This window comes from Odontomachus brunneus, unplaced genomic scaffold, assembly GCF_010583005.1.
Source record: "Odontomachus brunneus isolate Ranch 3 - 2012 unplaced genomic scaffold, Obru_v1 Obru_scaffold_058, whole genome shotgun sequence".
Taxonomy (NCBI): domain Eukaryota; kingdom Metazoa; phylum Arthropoda; class Insecta; order Hymenoptera; family Formicidae; genus Odontomachus; species Odontomachus brunneus.
This window is the reverse complement of record NW_022639508.1, coordinates 1,682,738-1,689,972: the sequence shown is the minus strand read 5'-3', so window position 1 is coordinate 1,689,972 and position 7,235 is coordinate 1,682,738. Positions and strand designations below refer to the sequence as shown.

Here is a 7,235-nt window from a genome sequence, read left to right as displayed (position 1 = left end):
TCTCTCCTGCTCTCTCTCTCTCTCTCTCTCTCTCTCTCTCTCTCTCTCTCTCTCTCTTATTCGACGTTTACCCAAAAATAATTGCGAGCACAGAAAAGAAAGTTTGGTAGGATTAAAATGTCTGATAATATATGAGCGAACCAGAAATTTGCTTGAAATTACCAGATTCTATTCAAATTAACAAGATTTTTAGTTAACTTGAACAGTTGCAAATTCTAGTTGACCAAAAATCTCGTTAACTCAAAAACTGCAAGTTCTGATTAATTAGAAATCGTGTTAACTTGAACAAAATTTTGGTAATTTCCAAATAAATTTTCAAGGGAATTTAAAATTCCCTTTTTCGTGTGCATATTTTTTGCTCATCTCCACTTTTCTCTACGTAATCTGTATCTACGTAATTATTTTTTCTCCGTTCCTAGTATACCTTGTAATTAAATGTAAATTTTATTACACGCCTATATGTACGTCAGTGCGTACATTATGTAATTATGCTGTGTGATATAAAGTCCGCAAGTGGGATATAAAATCCGAGGAAAATAACTCTACTCCATCCTACTTTCTCTTCTGAGATTCTTTTGATTGTTGATTAAGAGAACAACGAACAGTGTCTAGTGACTATCGATTTCGATCGATTCAGGAAATGACGAAGCATCAGCGATGCGAAGTTAAATTGTCATGAAATTGACGACGATCGATGCTGGGAGTTCTTCCGCGCGAAAAATAATCGTAACGCTCCGTCGGCACGGCTTATCGTGCGAAAGGTGGAATTCCACGCGGTTTGTGCACACGATTTATCGCACTTTCCGCGAGTTCGCCGGCAGCACCGCCGCTAATCGCGGCGTGTTAATTTATCAGTCGTCTCGACAAAGTTGAAATTCGCCGAAAGCAGTTTCACGCGCGCATCATCGCGAATGTGCCTGCGGATTTGTCGGGAATTTCGCGGAACATTGCGAGATAACGTACGAACGGAACAAGAGTGTGAGTCCGTCGACGGTAAAATTCCCCTCCCAGATCTCGAGGTCATTTTCGCGGGCTCTTCAACAGTTTCGGCCGTAAATTTTTGGTCGGGTCGCATTCTTCGGCGGGGCCGTGCGCCGACCGTTTTTTCGATGCCCTGAAAAATGCCATTCACCGTAGCGGCGAATTTTACGGAAAAAAAGCGCCGACGTCGTCAAGGGGATCAAAAAATGGGACTCCTCTCCCTTTATGGGCAAGCTGGGGAGAGATGAAGGGAATGACGGGAAGCGAGAGAAAGAGAGAGAGAGAGAGAGAGAAAGATGAGAATTTCGTCGCGGAATGCAGCCACCCGCCCTTTCCCTGTGAGTGACATTTTGAGTTAAGGCGGGTCATGGCGGAAGGGGGAGGGAGGGAATGCATATTCGCTGGTTAGAGAAAACGCACTTTGACCGTAAACCCACACTTTATACGCAAAATAATCGAGGATATTCCTTCCGACGCAATAACTTTTAATGCGGCTCACGGCGCTCGCGGCTTACTCAGACTAACTCATTTCTTCGAGGCGCGATATTAACATCGCGCGCAAACGTACAGTTAAGACTATCAAAAATTCATTGCGCCTTTTAAACTGGAGATACACCGTAATAAATTCCCTCCTCCCCCCCCTTTCCCTCCGTGTCGCCCCTCGCCGCCTTTATATCGCGCCGCGTTGATCGTCACTACGGCCGTTTAAAATTCAAGCTATGCAGCGAGAAGGGATAATAGAGTAATATATCATGAGCGCGGGCGCGACACGCTTTCGCAAAAATATGAGAAACGCACGCTATGCTATATCGCGCTCGCCGTAATGTAACATAACGCCATTACGCGAGTCCTGTCACAACGAGCCGAACTGTACTATCGAATTTGCAACGGCGATAGAGAGCAATTAATCGTACGTTAATGCAACCGATCGTTTTCACGAGCTGCATAAAGGGCAATTGATTTAAATCATTTGTATTTAATCGCGGGACGCCGTTAGTTTTGCCGTTTCTGTGTTATAAAACTATGAATCTTCAATTATGGCGTTCATGCGCCCGCGAGCATAATTACCTCGTCGCGAATAATAATACGGTTTAAAGTATAGCCGACAATTCGCTTGAAATTAGCGCCGCAACTCTCGACGTTTGTATACAGTACATATGAGAGAGAGAGAGAGAGAAAGCGCGAAAGTCCGGAACTTTTATGAAGCTAATACGCAGTTGCCTCGCGAGTTTCTAAAGTCCCGCGCGGTTTTATCCCTCACGTCCCGGGCATACATTTAACGTTGCACCGCTTATTTGCGCTGAAAAATCGCGTAAGCCAGGAAAGCGCAGGTATGTCGCGAAGCTGCCCACCTATTCCGCGCCATTCACCCCGACGCTCCGAGCATTTCAACGTTTTTGAAAATGTTTCTGCCCCGTATTTCTCTTTAGCGCAATCACATTTCCGATTCGTGAATTACTTGGGCTCGCTCATACCGAGACGCGCTATTATCTCACTGCGTACGAAAGGGAGCTCGCCGTGGGACATTTGGGGATGATAAGAAATCGCCCGTCTCGTCACATTTCGCCTGTAATAAGAGCTCGCAGTACGAGAAATCCGGGCGAAGTTACACGCGCGACGAATCGCCGCGGTTCGCCGATTCTCGCAAAGTGCATAAGACGGATGACGTTAGGCACGCCATTCACGTCCACGGCTTTCGCTTCGTCGGCATAATCGCGCGAGACGCCGGAGTCAGGCTGATGTACGGGCGGCCGAATCGTCCAAACTTGTGCATAGTTAACGTAAATACGCGCGACTTCCAGACTTTCGAAAGATCGCCGGCCGCCTTATCCGTCACGTGCCACGCATAGATTTCGCGTTCTCGACGAGACGAGACGAGGTGAGGCGATACCAAGGCAGGTCAGGCTAGGCGACACGACTTCACGTCACGTCCAGGGACCGAAAAATCGCAGAGCGCGTTAACCGCGTTTCCCTCGGCCGAAGCTCGCGAAATCCGCTTGACCCGGATTCTGTCCTGCCATAAAGCAAGCTTGGTCCTGTTCGGCGGGATAAGCGACGGCTGAAAGGGCGCGCGCGCTCGGAAAATTCCGCGTAATCGTGCGCGGGAAAAGCGCAATGCGCATCTCTGTGCACGGCGACGCGGCAAAATAGATTGCACGCTCGCGGATTTCGCAGATCGCCTCGGGAATTTTTAATCTCGTTGTCACGCGGTTTAGCCGTGTCCGCCGCTGCTAAGCTCAGAAGCGAATCCGTTCGTACGCCCGGCGACATGAGCGCTCGTGTGGCGCGCGGTCTCGCGTTGCGCCTTCATTGCTCGCGAAACAAGGGTGACCGGTCGACGACAGCGTGACCTGTCATCGCGTGGAAATAACGTTGCATCATGATGCACGAAGCAGCGCTTCGGGGTCTCCGCGAATTTACGACCGCACTCGAGTGGCTTTCCCGGAACTATTCGAAACTATCCTTCCTCTCAAGTGCTCCTCGAGGATGTCTACATAACGACACTTACAGGAGGACACGAAGCGGAAGAAGTGTCACTTTGCGTTGCGTCATTGCGTTGGGCGAAATGCATCTTACGCCGCGGCATTGCGAAACCGAGAAAGAGAGGGAGGAATATCTCGCAAAGTCGACCCTGTCGTCGAGAGGGATGCAGGTGGTGTGGCGGGACTGATGTGTTTTACGGTATTTCAGTGCAACAGATGTACGGATCGAACGGAGCGAGCGCCGGTCTGCCAGTGGGCATGACCACGCTGAAGGGCACAACCGGCACCCTGGGGCCCCTGGGGAACTTCGGCTCGGGGATCGGGCCCGGAGTAACGGGGGCGACGACCCTGCCACGGCCGGGAAACTGGCTGCGCCCTGCGGGCCTCAGGCACGGGCACAGCGCGGCCCGGGTCCGCCTCTACTGCCAGGCAAAGTGAGGAGCCATGGTTCCGACAGGTGAGTTTTTCTCGCCATCTTCTTAAGTTGGGTTTACTCGATATTAAAATTCCCGAGGAGATCAATATCGCGATTAAATGGGCCTCATTATGGGAAAATAAATCGGAAAGGATCGAAGCGCGGAGCCGCGTTAGATTTGCAGAAGGAAAAACTTTCTCCATATGGACTTTCTTACTGTTTTGGCTTCTAAATACGAAAATTTCAACTTTCAATCCTTAGAATATATGTATATGTTCAAATATGTATACACATATTTTACATTGAAAGTTTAAATATTCGTTTTTAAAAGCAAAAACAATAAATAGAATGTTTAGATTTAGTTAAGTGTTACTAGTGTCCAGAGACTGGGACTTTTACTTTAGACCTCGCTTTTCCCCGCTTTTCTTTCCGTGCTTACGGACTTCTTTTTCGCGAAAAGAAGAAAGATAGCGTTGTTACGCGCGCGTACACTTACAATTTTTCAACTGACCGCGCAGCGCTGTCTGCACACAACCGGAATAACCGCACAATATTCTCTTTGACAAAACGAACCGTGAAATTTCGAAGAGAAGAATAAAAGGGATCAGACTGCGTAGGGAGTAAGAGTTAAAATTATGAATGGTACGAAGCTCTCAAGAATATTATATCCTCGGGAAATGGTATCGTTGTAGAACTTTTATCAATGTGGTTGTGTCGCGCGCTTTTATCAACAGAGGGACACAAAGGAGAATATATCTTTGTGGCGTTCTTTCTTTTAGCGAGAAAAACGAAATTTTTCGAGTGTAACGCGGCGCATAATTCTGCCGAGAGAGATTCTTTAGCAAGAAACACCCGTCAACGAGAATTCGGGATCGCGTCGCGACGAAACGATTCTAACGTGCCTATTATCGTGACGAAGTTGGCTGTAACTTTTTACAGAGTAGTAAAAAGGATCATCAGGCCGAAGTCCATTCCTTGTTAGGATGTCGATAAAAATAGCGAGCGTCTCGGGAAGCACGATCAGCCTCATAGACCGTTTTTATACGGTCAGATTGGAATTGGGGGGAAATCAGAAGAGGTTCGCGTTTTCCATTTTTTTGTAACAAAAACGACACGTCAGCCAATTGGAAGGAGGAAAGAGGGATTGAGAGAAAGAGAGAAAGAGAGAGAGAGAGAGTGCGCGACCCTCTTTCCATCGCACTATACACCATCGTTACCGGCTAGACCCTTAAAAGCCTGTTACCCTTCCGTCATAAATTCAAATTGCGATAAGATCGCCGCGCGAGAGTCGAGAACGATCAATACAAGACGTAAAAGCTTTTGGATTACGGATGCGCGACTAATGGACGAATCGGCTACAAGTTTAACGCGTTGCTACGGTTTCGCTCGTGTCGAAGAGGAACGATTCTCCCAAAGTCAGCTTGGCGTTGATAAAAATTCTATCGTGTCGCGGAATGAGCAAATAACGACTCGCAAAATGTTTCCCCGCAATTGTCAAGAAAAAGCAGTTTCAACGAGAGAGAAGATACTTTTCAAGATACATATGTGTGTAATAACGAAAAAAAATGTCTGTCACGGTGTGTAATGCAGTCGTGTTTTGCGCAGGGATTACGTTCGAACTAGCGTTTGATATCTATCGATAAATTTTCAAATAAACTATCGATAAGCCTGAGGCGCGTCGCTTCATTTAATTTTTATCTGCGACTCGACGTGCAGCTTATTTACCGCAACACACGTTTGCTTTATCTTTCAGTGACATCTCCTCCAGCCAGAAGGACGAGTGGTTTGTGTAGGTGAGTGAAAAATTGCGTCACACCTGGCAAACGCGAGCGCGCGAACCTATTGCGTCGTCTTGGTACGTACGTGCGCTTTGAAACGCAAACGTAACTTATGGAACCAGTTTGAAAATTTCAATTACAAAGAGTGTGGCCATTATCATTGTACCCGAGCAGGCGCGGTGCGCCTGAGGCTAGACGTCCTGTTATTCTCGGATATCAAAGACACTCCGCTTTTCAAAGCGCAATTACAGGGCAATCAAGCCGCTGAATGTCGACGCTCATATGATACCACGGGTAACCCGACGTGGCTTCGAATGTTCTATCGAGAGCTTTCTCTTTCCCCGAGTATTTCAATTACTTTTATACGTTGCGAAAAGTCACACTCGATGTAATATAATTAATAAGGCAACGTGTCGCGCGCAGAGCGTGCGCATGCTCATGCAAATGCACGCTGCTCGCAAGAAGGAAAGTTCATGAAATCCTTAATAAGGGAAGTTCTCCGAGACGATAGCAAAAGTTTGAATGTTCCGGTTTCTAAAGATTGTTTGTGGAAAGTATGTCGATAGCGTAACGTCTCCCTTTCTTTGTGTGCACTGTAATTACGCTCGTAAGCGCGAAAGCTGCCCCGTTCTCTTTACTCCGCTTTTACGCTGTACAAACGCAGCGCAATCGGACATACGATTTTAATACACGAGTTTTAATACGCGCGCGCAAAAAAGAATAGCCACGCAGTTGCGCAGCAGAATAACTTTCCGCACGCTTAATTTCCACCAATTCTCGTGCACGAGGGCGCAAGCCCGACGAGCGTGTACGCTCAAATATTATACACGTTTAAATATTACCCGTTTCAATATTTTCCTTGGGAAATGAATAACGCGTTAGTGAAACATCCTATGAATCCGCTGTCCCGCGTACGCGTGCGCATTTAGCGCTAAATCGAATGTGCCGTTTACATTCAATGCAAACATCACGCCGTATTCCGACACCAATATCCAAAGTGCGAAATGCAGGATGTGACTTTCGATAATATAAATCAAGAGTCGCTTTTCACCTACGTCAGTTGGTTAATTAAGGGTGTATCAGCTGTATCTTAAAACTGAAGAAAACATTTGGAAAAGATGGGAGATTCAGTTGTACTGCATATAAAAGTAGTTACAAACAATTTGGCATTGATTCAAAGTCTGGAACAAAATTATTCCACTTTGAGATGTAAGCCCAGCAAACATGACGTCAAATAACGTTTTAATGACGTCTTAATGACATCTCTAACGTCACTAATATATCATTGATATCGTCATTCTGCTATTTGAGAGTATTTTCAAATATTTTGTTATGGAAATATATGATGCTGCTATCTTTAGTAAAAGAAAATATATAATTACAATATCATGACAGAAATATCAATTTTTGTATGCATGTACTTCAAATATCTAAAGTTTCAGAGATAAAAGTTGAAAAGTCAGAAATGACATAAAATAAAGCAAATATAAAACTATAAAAATATGATGTTATAGCCAAAACATGTCGCCATCAAATTATATATATATATATATATATATATATATATATATATATATA

The 7,235-nt window shown here is 45.7% G+C and overlaps 1 protein-coding gene across 1 annotated transcript in view; it reads right to left on the bottom strand.

Moving 5' to 3' along the window:
* LOC116845833 overlaps positions 1-7,235 on the bottom strand; it is a 293,678-nt gene that overhangs the window by 271,874 nt on the left and 14,569 nt on the right. The window lies entirely within an intron of this gene.